Source organism: Schistocerca cancellata, chromosome 3 (assembly GCF_023864275.1).
Source record: "Schistocerca cancellata isolate TAMUIC-IGC-003103 chromosome 3, iqSchCanc2.1, whole genome shotgun sequence".
NCBI lineage: Eukaryota > Metazoa > Arthropoda > Insecta > Orthoptera > Acrididae > Schistocerca > Schistocerca cancellata.
This window is the reverse complement of record NC_064628.1, coordinates 228,769,786-228,791,802: the sequence shown is the minus strand read 5'-3', so window position 1 is coordinate 228,791,802 and position 22,017 is coordinate 228,769,786. Positions and strand designations below refer to the sequence as shown.

General features: G+C 41.6%; 1 protein-coding gene and 1 pseudogene across 2 annotated transcripts in view; one reads left to right on the top strand and one right to left on the bottom strand.

Moving 5' to 3' along the window:
* Nucleotides 1-22,017, bottom strand: part of LOC126174859 (cationic amino acid transporter 2) — a 384,534-nt gene that overhangs the window by 307,240 nt on the left and 55,277 nt on the right. The gene's annotated exons all lie outside the window — the stretch shown is intronic.
* On the top strand, nucleotides 786-903 carry LOC126177434 (5S ribosomal RNA; annotated as a pseudogene).

Below are 22,017 nucleotides of genomic sequence, written 5' to 3'. Positions count from 1 at the left end.
ATCTTGTCCTCGCTATTCTTACGGGAGCGACATGTAAGGGGGCTTTAGTATATTCCTAGAAAAATCACTTTAAGGTGGTTCTTGAAACTGTAAGTAGACTTCAAGGGGCTAGTTTGCGTCTATTTGTAAGCGGTTGCCGGTTCAAATTATTTCATGATTCGCGTGGCGCGGTGTTATGGGTCAAACAGACCTCTGACCATTCGTTTTGCCTTTTTTTGTATACGTTCGATATCTCATTTTTGTCCCCTGGGAGTAGGCATTAGGAGTGATTTAAAATGGAATGACCACATAAAATTAATCGTCGATAAAGCAGATGCCAGACTAAGATTAATTGGAAGAATCCTACGGAAATGCAGTCCGAAAACGAAGGAAGTAGGTTACATACACTTGTTCGCCTACTGCCTGAATACTGTTCACCGGTGTGGGATCCGTACCAGATAGGGTTGATAGAAGAGATAGGAAAGATCCAACGGAGAGCAGCGCGCTTCGTTACAGGATCATTTAGTAATCGCGAAAGCATTACGGAGAAGACAAACTCCAGTGGAAGACTCTGCAAGACAGACGCTCAGTAGCTCGGTACGGGCTTTTGTTGAAGTTTCGAGACCATACCTTCACCGAGGAGTCAAGCAGTATATTGCTCCCTCCTAGATAATGTAAGAGGAACTCAAGGTACCCTCCGCCACACACCGTCAGGTGGCTTGCGGAGTATGGATGTAGATGTAGTCTCACAAACTTGAGAAATATTCTAGTATGGGTTTTGCAATCAGTCTCTGTAGTATTCTACCGGCAACGGCCTTGCCGCAGTGGTTACACCGGTTCCCGTGAGATCACCGAAGTTAAGCGCTGTCGGGCGTGGTCGGCACTTTGATGGGTGACCATCCAGGCCGCCATGCGCTGTTGCCATTTTTCCGGGTGCACTCAGCCTCGTGATGCCAATTGAGGAGCTACTCGACCGAATAGTAGCGGCTTCGGTCAAGAATACCATCATAACGACTGGGAGAGCAGTGTGCTGACCGCACGCCCCTCCTATCCGCATCCTCCTTGTGAGTGTAGTATTCTACCATAGAGCCGAAGTCTGTGACTTTCCCTCACCTACGATTGAGCCTATGCGATCGTTCCATTTCATAGCCCTATAAACTGTTACAAGCATTTATTCGTATGAGTTGACATATTTCAACTGTGACCCGATGACACTGTAATCATATGATACTACGCTTCTTTCGTTTTGTGAAGTACGCAATTTTACATTGTTTAATATTTAAAAAGGTTGCCATTATTTGCACCACTTTGAGACTTATCAAAGGTCTGGCTAAAAATTTGTGCAGCTCTTTCAGACAGTACTATATACAGGGTGGTCAGAAACAGACAAAAAAGCTTGTAAGGGCGTTGCAGTGTATCTTGCGTTCAGAAATATGTTACGAGAAAGTACGATAGGTTGCGCCTTATCCGAGTTAATTAGCACTGAAGTTAGCCAATCAGGCCGTTGCGATGGCAATTTCAACCGGCGGTCAGATACAATTACGTTGTCAGTTGTTCTCATAGGGCAGATGATAGCGCTCAAAACTGGTCAACCTTCGGCACGGGTTCAGTCATAACTAGCGTCCCGTCTCCAATTTTTGTTTCGCTCTCCTGTTTGGTTTTACGAAGCCAAACGAAGAACATGTTTGGCTATACCGTTCCTGACGGGCCGCTTCAATATGCGCGCGGAACAGCCTTCCGGGTTAACTTCAGTGTTAGTTAACTCGGAAATGGCACAAAGTATCTAATTTTTCTTATCATTATTTCTAAGCAGGACATACCCTGCTACGCACTTACAAGCTTTCAGGCTTTTCCTGATAGCTGCACCATCTGCCGAAAGTCTGAGGTTATTATTAATACAGTTTGCAAGACCATTAGCAATCCTTTAGCAGTGTAAATGCTGCTTTAAGTGTACAGAGTAGACCATCGAAAGTCAGATGTAAAATTTCCCAAATCGGTCCTAGAGGGAATGCTGATGATTGGTGATAAGCAACGTCACCAACAGTAGCTTCTTATCAAGTTGGTTCTCAAATAATTAAATAGTAGCAAAAATTCTCAGATGTCTTGTTTTCGTTGTCAGAAATCCTATCCGACAATTAACAAGCTATTTGAAGTGTACAAAGAGGTGAATGAAATAGCGGAAAAAATCTTACTCCAAATTTCTTACTAGGGACCAGACAGGGGTTTTAATCACAGAATTCATAATTCACGGGCATTTCTTACCATGCTAGACAGACTTGTCATTTGAAACTGTTTAGCCAGCGTTGCCAAACTACTAAGTATACAACGACATTACGATACAGTGATCTAAGCAAAGCACTTATCTGTAACAGTTACTATTGATAGAAAAACCATTTCACTAAAAAACATGAAGTAAATTCTCAGGATTATTTTAGGAGTGAAACGCGAAAATTACATTTCCACTAGACAGTAATCTTAAGAAATCCAAAGCTTCGGAAAAAAATAATTGAAATTACTTTCAGGGAACAGCGATTACAACAGTATAGTCTCAATGCAGACAGCACTCACAAGGAACATTCTAATTCTTGACTTATCGTTGAAGACAACCGGATACCAAAAATTAACGAAAGCCTAACAGTAATAGGCACACTGAAGAAATAGTACAAAATGATATTAAAAATCCTAATTTAAATCGCACAAATTTCCTTAGAAGATGATCAGAATAAAACAGTATCAACAGCGGAATTCAAGAAGAAAGATCGTGGGTATATGAAGAAATATTGGACGGAAAAAGAATAATAAATTGCTAAATTTAAGCGCACAATTCATTTGAGCTCAGTGAATTAAAAGAAAAAATCTGATGAACTTCGGGAGGTAACGCCGAAAATTCTACATCGCAAAAAGTAACTTATTGTTACCCTGTTATTTGACAGTTTTTGTATCTTGTCATTGCCCGCAACAGGTGACCAGTTTTCCTCTTCGATGGTTTGCGCTGTGTGCTAACGCGACTGAAAACTTGCACTCGCTATTTTCATGTCGAGTACGTCATGTCGAGTCCCAGTGATAAGAACTCAAAGCCGGTTGTAAACCGGTCCGCGTACGACAATGCACGGTACCACGGTACCAATATGCGCCACAAGGGGGCATGCGAAAATGTGATTTTTCAAGGGTTCATATCTCGGGTACTATTGACCACAGAAGTACAGAGTCCAGTGTTCAGGATATCCCTTGGCCTAGCGAACATTTGTACACCTACCGGAAGAGCGGGCGATCTGTAGCTGCGAGGTATACAACGTCAAAATTTAAACATTACACACTTCCTCCAGCCCAGGCAAACTAAGCAAAAACCCGAAACTCCATGAAAAAGGCTACTAAAAGAACCAGTTGTGGAGATGGCCACTTCTATAATTTCTGTTCATGGCAGATCGTCATAATATTTGCCATATATTCAAGATGTTCTCGGGGAACACAAACTTTTTTCGATATTATTATCCGTTATCGAGATTTAGATGTTCAAATTTACCGCACTTACGCAAGTAATATCAGGTCTGAGATGTTAATTTAGTTTTAAGTCACGCATTGAACAGAAAGGTAATTGTGACGGTTCTGAGTAACCAAACTACGTTTTTAGTCAACATTCTTCGATAAGTGAAACATTATGAAGCGCTCTCTGTACAATTTGCACTTCTCGCCTTTACAGATATGCCCAAACTGGTACGGCAGTGAGGAAAAATGGGCTAAAAATGATCTTGACACGCCTAAAAACAACTTAAAATGACTGTCCAGAAACATGTAAAACAGGAAAGATTGTAAATTCAGTAAAATATTTGTAATAACATTTTTACTCTTAAGTCACAAATCGTAAACGAGCACTTTCGATTAATTGCGATCGATGGGTAAAGTATCCAGAAAAAAATCTCAAGCAAACGGTTTGGTTTTAACCTTATATTGTGCCTTCTTATTTGTTGTTTGTGTGTATCAAAGCATATAAATAAACTGTCAAAACTTTGCTGATCTATACAATTAGTTTTATACGTATAAGCATCACACCCCGCTGTAGCAAGGAAAAGAAGTGAACTAGCTGAAAAACGCTCCTGTCGGAACACAAAAAGGCGAATACATTCCTCTTCAAAAGACTGGCAGAAAAGTGGGGAACCAAATGGCTCAATTCTCCTGCCACCTTCTGCCCCAAAACTTTTAGCATATGAACATATTCTTGATTTATTATTATTTCTTTTCTCAGACGATATGTCTGGTCAAAAATGGGAAGTGACGCGGACCTTGATCAAACGTGACTTCTTTATAACTGTACGGTATATGTTATATTGCATTTAGGAACTTTCGGGTGATTGAACATGTATCAATAATTACGGATTTCTGTAGTTGTATATATGTTTGGATGTAGCTGTATTGCATTGATGTACTGGTGGATATTGTGTGGTATGACTCCTGTAGTAGATAGTATAATAGTAATAATGTCAACTTTATCCTGATGCCACATGTCCTTGACTTCCTCAGCCAGTTGGATGTATTTTTCAATTTTTTCTCCTGTTTTCTTCTGTATATTTGTTGTATTGGATATGGATATTTCGAATAGTTGTGTTAATTTCTTCTTTTTATTGGTGAGTATGATATCAGGTTTGTTATGTGGTGGTGTTTTATCTGTTACAATGGTTCTGTTCCAGTATAATTTGTATTCATCATTCTCCAGTACATTTTGTGGTGCATACTTGTATGTGGGAACGTGTTGTTTTATAAGTATATACTGTAAGGCAAGCTGTTGATGCATTATTTTTGCTACATTGTCATGTCTTCTGGGGTATTCTGTATTTGCTAGTATTGTACATCCGCTTGTGATGTGATCTTCTGTTTCTATTTCTTGTTTGCAAAGTCTGCATTTATCTGTTGTGGTATTGGGATCTTTAATAATATGCTTGCTGTAATATCTGGTGTTTATTGTTTGATCCTGTATTGCAATTATGAATCTTTCCATCTCACTGTATATATTGCATTTTCTTAGCCATGTATTGGATGCGTCTTGATCTATGTGTGGCTGTGTTAGATGATACGGGTGCTTGCCATGTAGTGTTTTCTTTTTCCAATTTACTTTCTTCGTTTCTGTTGATGTTATGTGATCTAAAGGGTTGTAGAAGTGGTTATGAAATTGCAGTGGTGTAGCCGATGTAATTATATGAGTGATTGCTTTGTGTATTTTGCTGGTTTCTGCTCGTACTATAAAGAATTTTCTTAAATTGTCTACCTGTCCATAACGTAGGTTTTTTATGTCGATGAATCCCCTTCCTCCTTCCTTTCTGCTTAATGTGAATCTTTCTGTTGCTGAATGTATGTGATGTATTCTATATTTGTGGCATTGTGGACGTGTAAGTGTATTGAGTGCTTCTAGGTCTGTGTTACTCCATTTCACTACTCCAAATGAGTAGGTCAATATTGGTATAGCATAAGTATTTATAACTTTCGTCTTGTTTCTTGCTGTCAGTTCTGTTTTCAGTATTTTTGTTAGTCTTTGTCTATATTTTTCTTTTAGTTCTTCTTTAATATTTGTATTATCTATTCCTATTTTTTGTATGTATCCTAGATATTTATAGGCATCTGTTTTTTCCATCGCTTCTATGGAGTCACTGTGGTTATTCAATATGTAATCTTCTTGTTTGGTGTGTTTTCCCTTGACTATGTTATTTTTCTTACATTTGTCTGTTCCAAAAGCCATATTTATGTCATTGCTGAATACTTCTGTTATCTTTAGTAATTGGTTGAGTTGTTGATTGGTTGCTGCCAGTAGTTTTAGATCATCCATGTATAGCAAATGTGTGATTTTGTATGGGTATGTTCCAGTAATATTATATCCATAATTTGTATTATTTAGCATGTTGGATAGTGGGTTCAGAGCAAGGCAGAACCAGAAAGGACTTAATGAGTCTCCTTGGTATATTCCATGCTTAATCTGTATTGGCTGTGATGTGATGTTATCTGAGTTTGTTTGGATATTAAATGTGGTTTTCCAGTTATTCATTACTATGTTTAGAAACTGTATCAATTTAGGATCTACTTCGTATATTTCCAATATCTGTAGTAACCATGAGTGGGGTACACTATCAAAGGCTTTTTGGTAATCAATGTATGCATAGTGTAGCGACCTTTGTTTAGTTTTAGCTTGATATGTCACCTCAATATCTATTATCAGTTGCTCTTTACATCCTCGTGCTCCTTTGCAGCAGCCTTCTTGTTCTTCATTTATAATTTTGTTCTGTGTTGTATGTGTCAATTTCTGTGTAATGACTGAAGTTAATATTTTGTAGATTGTTGGTAGGCATGTTATGGGGCGATATTTAGCTGGGTTTGCTGTGTCTGCTTGATCTTTAGGTTTCAGATAAGTTATTCCATGTGTAAGTGTATCAGGGAATGTGTATGGGTCTGCAATGTAACTGTTAAAAAATTTAGTTAGATGTGAATGTGTTGAGGTGAACTTGTTTAGCCAGAAATTTGGTATTTTGTCTTTTCCAGGGGCTGTCCAATTGTGAGTAGAGTTAATTGCTTGGGTGACTTCATGTTGCAAAATTATCACTTCAGGCATCCGCGGTATCATCTTGTACGTATCTGTTTCTGCTTGTATCCACCGTGCATGCCTGTTATGTTGTACCGGGTTTAACCATATGTTGCTCCAGAAGTGTTCTATGTCTGTTATGCTTGGTGGATTGTCTATTTTAATGTGTGCGTTATCTATTGTCTGGTAAAATTTCTTTTGGTTTGTGTTGAATGTTTGGTTTTGTTTCCTTCTATTTTCACTTTTTTTGTATCTTCTAAGTTGTTTGGCCAATGCTTGCAATTTCTGCTTCTTTTCATCTGTTGTGAGATTTTACCTAACCTTTTTCGTTTTTTGTCTGATATTTCATTTCTTATAAATTGTGTTAGCTGTCTGATGTCTTTTCTCAGTTTTTCTATTCTGATCTGTAGCCTGTGTTGCCATGCTGGTTTTGTGGGTTTCTTCTGTGTGTTGGTTGGTTCTGATCTTTGCCTAGTGCGTATATTTAGTGTAGTGAGCACTCCTATATAAACCAGTAGTTGTAACTCTTCCATAGTTGTGTTTTCATTTATTTTGTTGTGTATGATTGTGTTGATAGTTTTTATTGTTGTTTCGACTTGTGGGTTATTTGGCGGTCTATGCAAGAATGGTCTAATGTCTGTATGTGTCTCTTTGTATTCTACATATAGCAGCTGAAATTTCTCGTCTATATCTAACATGTGTGTCACTTCGTGTTCTGTGGCTGTCTTAAGATTTCGTTTTCCTCTGATTGTTTAATTGATGCGTGTTGTTCTTTGTTTGTTTGCTCTGGGATGTTTGAGTCCATTACTGTATTTTCTTCTTCTTCTTCTTCTTCTTCTTCTTCTTCTGATTGCACATTATTTTGTTCCAGTATTTGTTGTACTTGTTGTTTGATGTTTTCTAATTCTGACTGGGGTATCCTGTTATTTATTTTTATTATTATTATTTTTTAGCTAAAAGAGAGTGGCAGAGAGGAACTGCCTCAGTGCGTTAATGGTCACGGTTGTTGTTATATATCGAAATGAAGTAAACTATTGCGCGATATTCGAATTTGTTTCAATGAAAAATATGAGTCGTCCGAATTTGTGTTTAGTGCATGTTACCTCCTCAGACATTGCTGCATACGAAACGTAGCTGACCTAGCTAATTGTTCTTTAAAAACGTGAGGTCTGTATCTTCAGTCTCAAGAAAAAGGATTGTATGCACCGACGTCAGTTCCTCTTATGTGCATTTGATAAAGCTAATGGACATATTCATATCATCCCTTTCATCTCAGATGGTTTGAAACAAGGTATTGAATTGCTGTTTAAGGATTCTATTGTACTTTCAACTGCATTAGAATGTTAGTAAGATGAATCTTCGTAAAATCTGCTGTGTTTTGCAACAGAAGCCAATTTTAACATAGCAAAAAGAGAAGTTAAGTATTACTCAAAACTCACTACTGATTATCCTTCTCTGAAGAGTAAGTAAATGAGTAAAAAGTCCCGGGAAAATAAATCACGACTTTTGTTACAATTTTGGCGGAACCCTATACCCCAGTGTATTTTTGTTTATAAATGGTTGGGGATTTAAACGAGCCAAACCATGTTATTTCTGCATTCCAATGGTCTGAGAAATTTGAAAACAATTCGCAGCACATAGTGTATCAACTAAGTTGCTATCCGTATACAAAATGAAGCACTGTACCTTTTTTTTTTACATCAAACATCTTTTAGTTCACCAAAGACATTGACGATCATTTAAAACGTGACAGACAGTTAACAGGCTTCTGCAAAATGCATTCTAATCCAGTTTAAATTGCGAAATAATCTAGAAACGGCGTATTATTAAACAAGCAACTGAGGACAAGGCAGGTCAACAGTTCATTAAAAAATAACTCTCCGCACAAAAATAAAAATGTAAGTTCTTCATTTATTTTATTGCAACCACCACAGTAATTCTCGTTTTGCTAACTATCGATGGCTCTTAAAAAATTACATTAATCCACTGAAAAAAATCTGTAGTTACTGGTCTAGCGCGGTAGATAAGGAAGTTTCACGTATTAACCCTACGGCAAAATACTCTCCTCTCTGTATGCTATCAGTTACCAAAATCTCGTTTAAATATCTCACACAGATTATGAGATAGGAGGGATGTTATGAATATTTCATACTGCATTTATTGTCTGCGCACGCAAATGGAACTGAGTTAGCTACATACAATCCATTTTGTAGCGACTCTATCTCATAACGAGTTTAAGGAATAATTTAATATATTACACTCGAGGTATGAACTAAAAAACGCCTTCAGTCACAACTTTTCATGTTTTATTCGGTACACGATGTGTTGCGGACCCTGTGGGTCCATCTTCAGGTGTAATTCATCCTAACACATGCTTTATTTTTCCTCTTGAATGATATGAAATGCATGTTCCTGTCACGAAAAGGTTTTATGTTAGGTTACGAATTTCGTAACACAAACGCGGAATAGTGGAAAAGATGAGCAGTGTAAACATACCAAATAATCCAAGAAAAGAGTTTTAACGTTTTAGCAACAGCATATGTTTTTTTCTCCATCGTTTTCAAATATATCGCTTCATTCAAGAGGCACATTCGCAAACACATGTTTGTAACCACTTCACACACGTTTTTGTACATGGTGCAGTCAAAGTTGAATTTTTCATAGTGCTAAAGGTATAATTATTAAACAATTGACATACACTACTGGCCATTAAAATTGCTACACCACGAAGATGACGTGCTACATACGCGAAATTTAACCGACAGGAAGAACATGCTGTGATATGCAAATGATTACCTTTTCAGAGCATTCACACAAGGTTGGCGCCGGTGGCGACACCTACAAAGTGCTGACATGAGGAAAGTTTCCCACCGATTTCTCATACACTAACAGCAGTTGACCGGCGTTGCCTGGCGGAAAGTTGTTGTGATGCCTCGTGTAAGGAGGAGAAAAGCGTACTATCACATTTCCGACTTTGATAAAGGTCGGATTGTAGCCTATCGTGATTGCGGTTTATCGTATGGCGACATTGCCGCTCGCGTTGGTCGAGATCCAATGACTGTTAGCAGAATATGGAATTGGTGGGGTCAGGACGGTAACACGGAACGCCGTGCTGGATCCCAACGGCCTCGGATCACTAGCAGTCGAGATGACAGGCATCTTATCCGCATGGCTGTAAGGGATCGTGCAGCCACGTCTCTATCCCTGAGTCGACAGATGGGGACGTTTGCAAGACAACAACCATCTGCACGAACAGTTCGACGACGTTTGCAGCAGCATGGACTATCAGCTCTGAGACCATGGCTGCGGTTACCCTTGACGCTACATTACAGACAGGAGCGCCTGCGATGATGTACTCAACGACGAACCTGGGTGCACGAATGGCAAAACGTCATTTTTCGGATGAATCCAGGTTCTTTTTACAGCATCATGATGGTCGCATCCGTGTTTGGCGACATCACGTTGAACGCACATTGGAAGCGTGTATTCGTCATCGCCATACTGGCGTATCACCCGGCCCTGATGGTATGGGGTGCCATTGGTTACACGACTCTGTCACCTCTTGTTCGCATTGACGGCACTTTGAACAGTGGACGTTACATTTCAGATGTGTTACGACCCGTGGCTCTACCCTTCATTCTATCCCTGCGAAACCCTACATTTCAGCAGAATAATGCGTGACCGCATGTTGCAGGTCCTGTACGGGCCTTTCTGGATACAGAAAATTTTCGACTACTGCCCTAGCCAGCACATTCTCCAGATCGCTCACCAATTGAAAACGTCTTGTCAATGGTGGCCGAGCAACTGGCTCGTCACAATACGCCAGCCACTACTCTTCATGAACTGTGGTATCGTGTTGAAGCTGCATGGGCAGCTGTACCTGTACACGCCATCCAAGCTCTGACTCAATGCCCAGGCGTATCAAGGCCGTTATTACGGCCAGAGGTGGTTGTTCTGGGTACTGATTTCTCAGGATCTATGCACCCAAATTGCGTGAAAATGTAATCATGTCAGTTCTAGTATATTTGTCCAATGAATACCCGTTTATCATCTGCATTTCTTCTTGGCGTAGCAATTTTAATGGCCAGTAGTGTATGTAGGAAATAACTTTAGACTAGGTCTTTGAAATTACTGAAGTAGCTGTGGCTTGCGAAATCTGTTTCTTCATTTAATATCGATTTGATTTTATAGAGGCATATCTCCAGTTGTTCTAACAGATTTAGGGTCTTACCATTGGCTTCATTATGTAATACTACCAAATTGTTTTCTAGGTTTTTGATGACATGTTTCGTTTCCAACATATGTTGTGCAATGACTGATTTTTCGAAGTGGTTGAGCCTGAAAGCATTTGCAAATTCTTGAAAGTGGGTTTTGAAGTTTCTGCCTGTTTCCCCTACATAGAAGGCAGGTCAACTCGGCCATGATACTTTGTACATCCACTGTTGTTGTATATTTGCGTATTTGATTTTATGTTATGGATGAGTATGTTTCCTAACTTTAGTTGAGAATGAAACTGTTACATTTGTTTTTCTGAAAAGTTAGCTATTTTTTGTGATGTGGGGCCCAGGTACGGGATACTGGCGAATATTTTCTCTTCTTTCATAGTATTGCCATTCGTTGTCTTGCTTGTGTGTATTAGTCCGACTAAATTGTCACGTTTGAAGCTGCAGAATATGGATAAAATAAAATTTAATCTATTAGTTAACATGCACCAAATGCAAACTCATAGCAACCGCAATTTTTCATAGGATATAATTCCTGTACAGTGGGATAACTCACGCTTGACCAAAAATTTCATTATGGCTACATTGTTTTCACAAAAAAGGGACTTTAAGGTTCCTAAGACAGTTTCCCTCTATCTCCGATGGATTCCGATTTCCCCTTACGGCCCCAGTTAATGTATAGATAACTCTACTTCTAGCGGCGTATCGAGATGAAACATGGACCAGATTTTAAGTTAGACCTACAATCCGAAAGTGAACTGTTACAAAGGCTCCTCATATTAAGTTTTCTTAAATATCTCTTATGTACAGACATAGGCCATTTACAGTTTTGTTATATGCAACAATAGATAAACTCTCTTCTTTAAGAAATGCTTTTCTTGCTGTTGCCTGTCTCTCTGATCTGGCCACCATCACTTTACTGCCCAAATAGGGAACTAATCTGCTGCTTTTGATATCTCACTTCCTAATATAATTCCCTCAGCATCGCCGTTGTTTTACATTTACAAGTGTCCGTCTCTTTTGAAGACTGTTCACTCAATTGTAGTTTCAGGTCTTACCGTCTGCCAGGACTTTCTGTATAAGTGGGCAAATCCTCAAATCCTGAGTGTGACTGGAGCTATGCGCCAGACAGTTGACCATAATGTGACGCCAACATCAGGGCGTACCCAGACCCAAAATCAGATTTGTATGAACTAAAGGATGCTGCAGTTTCTTGGTTGGATGTCTTACACAATATATAAGAATTATACTTACTGCTGATCTCTTAATCCAGTGAAGTTCATTTCTTTTTTTTTTTTTGTCATTTTAATGTTCTCTGTATTGCTGACTTCAAGGTCCAATCAACTCGTCTTCTCAACGTATAATTTGACGATACTGGTGCCGGTTCCGCATTTAACATTTGACGATGCCACAATGGCTGCAGTACATTAGGACTTTGTTTTTATGAAACATGTATGCCTCTTCATATTTAAAGCGCACAAATGTAAATTTTGTCAGTACTACTTTTCATTATGGTCTACGTATTGTTCTTAAGCTGAATACAGTTTGCGAGTGTATTTGTGTTTTTCCCATTTTTGCTGCAGATCTGATGATGGTAATTAAAGACCGAAAGCGGTAATCTGTTAAGAGAAAGTTTGTGACCATAGAAACTTACTACATATACGGGTTACTGTTTGTTCGCGACGATGTCTCAGCTTGGAAGTATAATTTACTGTTCCTTTTATTGGCTCTTCTCACAGGCCATTTGTACAGGTCATGTTCCAGCCCATTGCATCACATATTGTGCTGTTCGTTTTAGTGCGTATTTTATATATCTATTTTATAACTAATGTATATAAAATCCTCATCAGGATTAATTTAAACTTCCAACGTACCATGCACGTTCAAGTGTTTACGTCAAACGATAAATAAATAATCTACGTCTTCTGACTGGATTACAGTGTCTTCGACAAATGTCAAAATTTTTATTTCTTCCTGAAGTTTAATTCCTTTTCCAAACTAGTTCATGTAATATTATACGTTATTAATAAATGGGTCTAGATTCGAGTCGTATTGTTCGTAAGTCCAGAATTAAACACGTAGGAAGGTTTCTCGTGCGGCAGCACAGGGCCACGTCGTACGCTACATTCGTGTACGCCACTTATCCCCACTCACGACGGATAGCGCGACGACGCGTGTCAGCCGCGGATGCAGTCAATTGTCGCCAGCAAATCGCCGCTGACCTTTAGCTTACGATCGTTGGTCTGATGTCTCCCATCATAAAATGAACCCAATACTTCTGCGACAGTGGTTTGAAATGTTCAGTGATCTTTTTTTTTTTTGCGTCTGATGACGTTTTGGAATCCGAACAACTCAGGTTCAACAAGCCGATCGTGGGAAACCTAGCCCAATTTTTATGTTCATGAGGCCCAAAAGGTTGTAGTGGTACGGTCAGGGGGATGCCACGTTTGACTTCCGTAACGCCTTCAATACATTTCCGCACTTTCGAGTAGTAAATAAAATTCGTACTGTCCCTAGTATCAGACGAGGAAAGTGATTGGACTGAAGGCATCAGAGCAAACAACAAGGTATTGTGTCATCGCAGGGGACGCGTCATAAGTGAAAGGGGAATCTAGCGAGCCTCAAGGAAGCGAGACTATACCAATGCTAGCCGTGATTACGTGAACGACCTGTTAGCTCTTATCGTCGTTCGCTCTGTTCGCGGAGAACTCAGCGGTACACAATGATGTCGCATCTTTAACAAATTTTGAAAACATACACAGAAATTTGTAGCTAAACAACGCTTGGTGCATACACTGTAGCTAGCGTTCCGAATTAACTGCACTACTGTTTGAGAAGATTATAACGCCCAGAGCGAATGATCTGAATCATTCAAAAAGTCGGATATCTGTAGAATAGTGGAACCTTAGAAGTGGTAACAATTGCAGAGAGATGGCGTGCACGTGGGAACCAGAGGCACCCTCTTCTGTCTAGCCGAATAGATCAGTGTTGAAATGATACGTGCGCGTGACACACACACACACACACACACACACACACACACACACACACACACACACACACACACACTTGCAGATAGTACCGGTATGCCTTGATGACTTCGAAGGGTGAGTGAGTTCAAAGTATGAGTGAGTTCGTACAGGACTAGAGTTACCAACCGTTCGGCTTTTTTCGGACATACCCGGCTTTTCGACGGTTTCTTTTATGTCAGGCCAGCATTTTTGTTTTATGGAAAACTTCAACTTTTTTGGTAACTAAGATGTATTTCATCATCTAACAATTTTCAGTGTAATGTAATTAGATATATTTAAAAACTGCACGCGTTTTGCTAAATCTGTTCACTACCAATGGTGTAATTCTTGGTAGAACGTTGTATTGATAGTCTATGTGTTCGATTTCTTTTTTAGTTTGTCGAGCGTTGTCAGAATATTTCCACGCTATGAAACAAAAGTTCGTTAGTAAATCATTTCAAGTTGGAACTTTCATATGTTATCGTGTTAATAAATGGTTGTATTGAGAATTTTAGTGAAGCACTGTCGCTGTATACGATTGCATTCTACTACTTAAAAGCCAGTGCAATTTCTCAGACAAATTAAAAGTAAAATACCTATGCTTTGTATTTGACTAAATGAAAGTGAAGTTAAATATGCAATGCGTGACAGGTACATGGACCGATGACCTCAGCAGTTTTGTCCCTTAGGAATTCACACACATTTGAACAGTTACATTATTTGTTAGTTGATGTGGGATACAAGGGTGCTATCGACGAGGAAAGTGATTGGACTGAAGGCCTCAGAGCAAACAACAAGGTACTGTCTAATCGCAGGGGAGAAGTGATAAGTGAAATTGGAATCTAGCGAGATTCAGGGAAGCGAGACTATGTATCTTCTTTCTAAGAAACTTATACTGAATACCTTTAATAATGGAAGCAGCCAATGGAAAAATTCAAGTCTTCAAATGGCTTAACTCAGAGACTTGAACGACCTTTGCTTTGAAGACAACCTTCCATGTGTTCAGTACTTACAAACCAAATGTGTAAAAATGATGCTTCGGAGCTGTTTGATCAGTTGTGCAATATCATGAATTGTGACAGCTCCTCAATGCAGGGTGGAAACAGCATTGGGCCAACAGTGGTGTTCTTTGTTTAAGAAGTGACGAAACGTCGAAATATTTTCCGAAATTTTGAAGATTTGCGACTTTTTCTTTGGTGTTCTAATAGCACCGTAACTACTGCATGTGTCTTTTCTCTCTCAGCTGCTCGGCAGACACAAGAAAGGAGTCGTTTGGATACACTCAAAAGGAACTTCAATGGTCAAGTGCAAGTTATAAAACGTATCCTGTTAGGAATTTTATAACTATAATCTTCATAACAACAATTCAGCTCTATTCTCAGCAGTAGATTCTGTCGAAAAATACACTTTCAAAGGAAACACCACTTGAAAACACTGAAAATCACTTCAACGTCATTGCACTGTATTTGTAGCAATTATATATCATTGCTTAAAACTATAGCAGATTTACAATGAATTATTGTATGCTCCTATTGAGACTAGAGCATACTTACTACTTTACTGTGTAACAGAGAGAATATGCTGATTCCAAAATAAATTTCCAGGCTCCCGGCTTTTATGAAGCAGTTCCTGTTATTGATAATTTTGAGGTTGTCACTAAGCGGGACAGAATGATTAGTCTTAGGGCAAGGGGTTTGTTGTGCTGTAACGTTGTAGCTCGTACAGGCCACATTGCATCAACGGTGTTGCCGGGGGAAATCAGTGGATAAAATTGCGGTCGTACACAGCGACGAGGGACCACATAATGTGACAGCGGCGCCGCATGACCGCCATATTGCCGCATGGCCGAACCGACAGAACAACTTCGTCCACAATGTTGGCAGATTCAAATGTATCAAATGGCTCTAAGCACTATGGGACTCAACATCTGAGGTCATCAGTCCCCTAGACTTGGAACTACTTAAACCTAACTAAGCTAGGACATCACACACATCCATGCCAGAAGCAGGATTCGAACCTGCGACCGTATCAGCAGCGTGGTTCGGGACTGAAGTGCCTAAAACCGCTGAGCCACAGCGGCCGGCTGTTGGCAGATCATGAGTCTGAATTACGGGGAGGCCAGGAAAATCCCCTTTCCTTTAAAAGTACGCATACCTAGCGTTCCAGCAAATAATTGAGGATGTAGCTTGCAAATGCTACTTTCAGATGAAAAGATCGGCACAGAAGAGGAATTTGTGGAGGGCCGCATTAAACCAGCCACAAAACTCGTGGAAAAATACGAGCGTTACTAACTGTAAGTACAGAAGTTCGAGTTCTAACTAGAGCATCATATGTCCCCTATTCATTAACTGTACCCGCACTAGGAGTCATGACTCATGCCATACGTGAATGATTAAACAAGGACACATTTACAATGAAACAGCCCACTTGACAGTTGACGCAACTTTAGTTTCTGCTGCTGTTTTTTCTTGGGCGGGCAGTAGCTGTTAAGCCTGACCTTCATGTGGTGCTACTCAGGGCTGCACGAGTTCGCCTAATTGATGCATGGGAACAAAAACAACCACCTCCTAAGGTCGCCGCTGAGCATGCCTTGTAGCGTCCTGTAGTAACTACGCACATGTGAGACATCATCATGACTTACGAAATCGGAAAGGTCATTGGCCGGAAACACAAGACGAAACTGAAGGAAAACGGACAGAGGATTTCTTTCCTAGATTCCTCAAGGTGAGATACCATCTAACGGACGGCATACCGAAAGAATTCAAAGAGAATAAATTTGGAGCCGGCCGCTGTGGCCGAGCAGTTCTAGGCGCTTCAGTCCGGAACCGAGCTGCTGCTACGGTCGCAGGTTCGAATCCTGCCTCGGGAATGCATGTGTTAGTTAGTTAGGTTTAAGTAGTTCTAAGTCTAGGGGACTGATGACTTCAGGTAAGTCCCATAGTTCTGGGAGCCATCTGAATTTTTAAGTTTGGAAATCAAAGCTGAGGAGCAACAAATATTGAGAAAAGCGAAAGAAGCCCTTAACAGCACCAACTGAAAAGTGGTAACTACTACCCGTTATCAACACTGAATAGAAGGTTTAATTTAGCCAGATGACGCTAGAGACGCAGATCTTGCGGAAACGAAAGGTCAGTTTTCAGCACGTTGAAATTTTAAAACTCCCTGAATGGTTCTTAACAAATGTGACGAGAACTAACCCCTCCACGTTGGCGCCTAGTGAGGGACTTGTACAAAATTTTAGAGTGTGAGTAATCACTTTAGTTTGCAGAAGAATACACCGATGATTAAGATACAAATACGAAACAAGTGGGTGCTCGGGAAGTTTTAATAGTTATCAAGTGTAATGTCCAACTGCCTCGTATAAGCATTATTGTTTCTTCCAAAGCTGCAAGCCTTGTAATGAACAGCTTGCAGGACCTCCTGTTGCTACTATAGAACTTTAATCTTACGAAGGTATATGTGTTGCTGGCTGCGTGCTAAATAAAAAAAAATAGGAAAAGAGCGAGCCATTCGGACAGTATTCCCTTCAAACACTAACGAACAAGATGGACACCTTAAATTTTTAAGAAACCTGCTATATTTGTGTAAATTACTGAGGAAGATCCGGAAAAGCAGAGAACTGCCCTCTTATCAACAAATGAGACATATTTTAACGACACTGTTATATCGTAAGAGGTACACACAACATTCAGAAGCTGTTGCTGGTTGATCATCTTACGAGAAGAGGAGGCTCTGTGTCAATTGGCAGAGCTGCTCTTAGCCTATTAAGCGAGAGTCATTTTCCTCCATTAGAATGGTTGGCAAGAGATCCACCATCGTCATCTTACTTATTTTACTGTCCGATGGTTGTACTTCGCTTCTTTCAATTACTGGTATCCCCAGTGACACATGATCCTTCTGCAGACAGCGAGGCAACAGCGAGGACGTTAGAGCTCACAAAATAACGCCATTTGAGTGCACATCCTTGACTGCATCATTTTCTCATGATCTTCCGTATGCTGAAGCACACCATACGTTTCCTTTGATTTTGAAGATGCAATTTCGCGTCTGGGACGTCTTGTACAATTTTTTTTGTACGGCTTTGAGAGCACATAGAAAAGGGTAGTAATATGAAACGCGAAAACACGGATAAGTCATTTCTAAAATTAAAAAAATTAAAGTTCGGCACGGGTGGCAAACTTCGTGTCATCAATAATAAGGTACCACAAAAAGACAAAATGCAGATGTTTACATCAGGGGCCAACGCTTTGACCAGATAACCGACATTCAAGGCGCGGGTTCAACGACATCCCACAGAAGGTCGTTCCCAGGCTGACTTTTATCAGAGTCGTTCATGCCATTGGATTTCCCCGTTTTAGGACCGTATCGTCGCCAGAACGATTTCCCATTAGTATCTTTCCGCTGATACACTTTCCTTGTCGCGTTACGTGCCCGCAGCGGGACCAGATGGCAAGCAATGACGGTGGACAGTGGTCGTAATGTTTCGGCTCATCAGTGTCTATATTCGGAAAATGACGCTTTCACGTAATAGCAGTCCCTCTACGTAGAAATTCTCCAACTAGTTAATTGAACTAGTTGACAACGGCTGTCTTGTTTCTTATTTTTTTCAAATCGTTGTTCGTCGAGCTATCGTTTCAACTGCAAAAAGAGTTAAGTCGCTGGGCGCAAGATCGGTACTGTACGGTAAGTGGTAGAAATGCTTCAAACGGAAATGCTGAAACTTATCACTGATACAAGCAGCGGAGTGTGTCTACGCGTTCTCGTGGATCAGTACTTTACCGGAAGACTATTTCCAGTACCGTCGATTTCAGTTCACACGTCTGTTTGGTGAGCTTTTCGCAGTATCTTTCAGATGTAATTGTTGACAGCCGTTCCATGAAATCAACCAGGAATCCAAAGTTGTACTTACGTTAAGAAATGTTATACTTCTGGCTATATTTAACCAGGGGAATACCTACATCTTACAATCTTTCCCCTCATAATGTCACATAGACTTAGCCTTCTTCTACTAATAAATTATGTAAGTGTTGTCTGTTTTTCGGACATGCTTATCCGAAAGAACAGATACTATTTGTCAATCCGCTTCCATCCTTGACGACAGAAATTTCCGACATATGGTGGCACTGTCGCATGAAATAACGCAATGCCGATATGTAAAAATTTTTGCCGGACAGATATGAACCAGGATTTACCGCTTCATGTGAGCGGTCACCTTAACCGCATCGGCTATCCGTAGTAGTGCGCGGGGTAGAGAGATTTGGGTCGGACGGAGGACGTGGTCGGATAGCCGAAGCGATTAAGGCGACGACTCGCGTAAACCGGGAAATTCGTGTTGGAGTCCCGGCCCGGCACATATTTTTATCTGTCGCCATTGAGTTATTTCAATGCCCCAATGCACAGGACGTTCATACAATTCGGTGAGCCGAAACATTACGACCACTGTCCACCGTCATTGCTTGCCATCTGGTCCCGCTGCGGGCACGTAACGCGACAAGGAAAGTGTATCAGCGGAAAGATACTAATGGGAAATCGTTCTAGCGACGATACGGTCCGAAAACGGGGAAATCCAATGGCATGAACGACTCTGATAAAAGTCAGCCTGGGAACGACCTTCTCGGTAACATCTAAACTGGTCGGCCGTTCGCGTGCTACTGTTGTGAGCATTTATGGAAAATGGGTGAAGGGAGGTGAAATCAAGAGTAGGCGACAAGGCGTTGGACATCCACACCTCGTCACAGAGGTGGAGAACCGAAGCTTGCCCGCTTTCTAAAGCAGGATATGCGGCGATCTGTGGCAGATCTGACGACGTGGGAGCACTCCGTTCATCGCACGTTGTTGAAAATGGGGCTCCGCAGCAAAAGACCCCTACGCGTTCTAATGTGGACCCAACGAAATCGTCAATTAAGATTGCAGCTGGCGTGGGATCACAGAGTGGACCGTGGATCAGTTGAAACGTGTCGCCTGCTCGGATAAATCACGTTTCTTGTTACACCAGATCGATGGAGATTTCCGCTCTCCAGTATTATACCGGAAGTCTCGTATTACTCTGTATTTGTAAGCCCAAACCCGTCTCTCGATTTCATTTTATCCGGAAGATTGTATTTCCCGTATCTAGAAAACGTAGAAAACGACACCGATTAGTCTGCCACATATTTTTCAAATATCTTTTCTGGATTTAATTACAACATCGATTAATCGATATGGCGAAGTAATACCGATACGACTACATGGCTACGTAGTGAATACAAAACAATGTTTAACATCGTGTCACGACGCGCGTCACATTGCCATTTTCTTGTTAGAATTTGGTCTCGCCAGTTTTCTTTCCTCCTATTCAGAACAATGCAGCATGTTGGTTGATGCAATAAACCTGTTTTAAGATTTTTAAAAACGTTGCATTAGGCATATTCATTTTGTAGTGTCAAGGTCTTCGTGATTTTGACAAAACATTTGGCAACTCTACTTTATGCTCGTATCCGGATACAACGCCACTCGGGCGAACGGTTCCTCGAAATATCCACTGCGCCACGTGCGCAGGCTGGTGGTGCCAGTATTAAGCTATGGGATACATTCACCTGGGCTTCAATGGGACCTGTGGTCGTAACCGAAGACGCCACGACAGCTGTGGACTACGTGAACATTGTTGCGGACCACCTGCATCCATTAATGCTTCAGGACTTTCCCGAAAGCGGTGGGATCTCCCAACAAGATAACTGACCGCGTCACAAGGCCCGAATCGTGCAATAGTGGTTTGAGGAGCGTGACAATGAACTGACGCTGATGTCTTCGTCCCCAAACCTGTACCCGAGGGAATGCACCTGGGAAGCTATCGAGCGCTAGCTGCGCCTCCACATGTCGCCGGCCCTAATTTTCGGGAATTGCGCGACATGTGCGTGGAAACCTTGCAGTTTCTTGCTAAATCCGTACCAGGTGGAATCGCTGCTGCACTGCGTTCGAAAGGTGGACCAATAATATATTAAGCTGATGGCTATAATGTGCTAGGTCAACAATGTGTGTAACAAACTAATGAAACTTTAATAAATGAACAGAGGATTCTCTTCATAAACGTAGAGTGTGGCAAATAATTTCGTAAGTAACACAATAAGAACATACACTCCTGGAAATGGAAGAACACATTGACACCGGTGTGTCAGACCCACCACACTTGCTCCGGACACTGCGAGAGGGCTGTACAAGCATTGATCACACGCACGGCACAGTGGACACACCAGGAACCGCGGTGTTGGCCGTCGAATGGCGCTAGCTGCGCAGCATTTGTGCACCGCCGCCGTCAGTGTCAGCCAGTTTGCCGTGGCATACGGAGCTCCGTCGCAGTCTTTAACACTGTTAGCATGCAGCGACAGCGTGGACGTGAACCGTATGTGCAGTTGACGGACTTTGAGCGAGGGCGTATAGTGGGCATGCGGGAGGCCGGGTGGACGTACCGCCGAATTGCTCAACACGTGGGGCGTGAGGTCTCCACAGTACATCGATGTTGTCGCCAGTGGTCGGCGGAAGGTGCACGTGCCCGTCGACCTGGGACCGGACCGCAGCGACGCACGGATGCACGCCAAGACCGTAGGATCCTACGCAGTGCCGTAGGGGACCGCACCGCCACTTCCCAGCAAATTAGGGACACTGTTGCTCCTGGGGTATCGGCGAGGACCATTCGCAACCGTCTCCATGAAGCTGGGCTACGGTCCCGCACACCGTTAGGCCGTCTTCCGCTCACGCCCCAACATCGTGCAGCCCGCCTCCAGTGGTGTCGCGACAGGCGTGAATGGAGGAACGAATGGAGACGTGTCGTCTTCAGCGATGAGAGTCGCTTCTGCCTTGGTGCCAATGATGGTCGTATGCGTGTTTGGCGCCGTGCAGGTGAGCGCCACAATCAGGACTGCATACGACCGAGGCACACAGGGCCAACACCCGGCATCATGGTGTGGGGAGCGATCTCCTACACTGGCCGTACACCACTGGTGATCGTCGAGGGGACACTGAATAGTGCACGGTACATCCAAACCGTCATCAAACCCATCGTTCAACCATTCCTAGACCGGCAAGGGAACTTGCTGTTCCAACAGGACAATGCACGTCCGCATGTATCCCGTGCCACCCAACGTGCTCTAGAAGGTGTAAGTCAACTACCCTGGCCAGCAAGATCTCCGGATCTGTCCCCCATTGAGCATGTTTGGGACTGGATGAAGCGTCGTCTCACGCGGTCTGCACGTCCAGCACGAACGCT